Genomic DNA, 251 nt, shown 5'->3' with positions numbered 1-251 from the left:
TTAATCTGCACTTCTTTAGCACATCCCATGGGCGGGATGTATTTTCGGATATGAAAAGGGATCCTTGATACTGAAGATGAGGATGGCGATAAGTTTTGATCCCGTTTGTGGACAAGCAGTTCATTTTCATAACCTGTAGGCGAGGTGTATGAAAGGATATCAAAAGGGTTCCTGGATGCTTAAAGAAGCGATGAGGGTGGGTAATGATCCACATTTTGGACCGTTAGCTCACTTGCACAATCCGTGGGCTG

Source organism: Lepeophtheirus salmonis, chromosome 14 (assembly GCF_016086655.4).
Source record: "Lepeophtheirus salmonis chromosome 14, UVic_Lsal_1.4, whole genome shotgun sequence".
Lineage (NCBI taxonomy): Eukaryota > Metazoa > Arthropoda > Copepoda > Siphonostomatoida > Caligidae > Lepeophtheirus > Lepeophtheirus salmonis.
Note: the sequence above shows the minus strand (reverse complement) of the source record.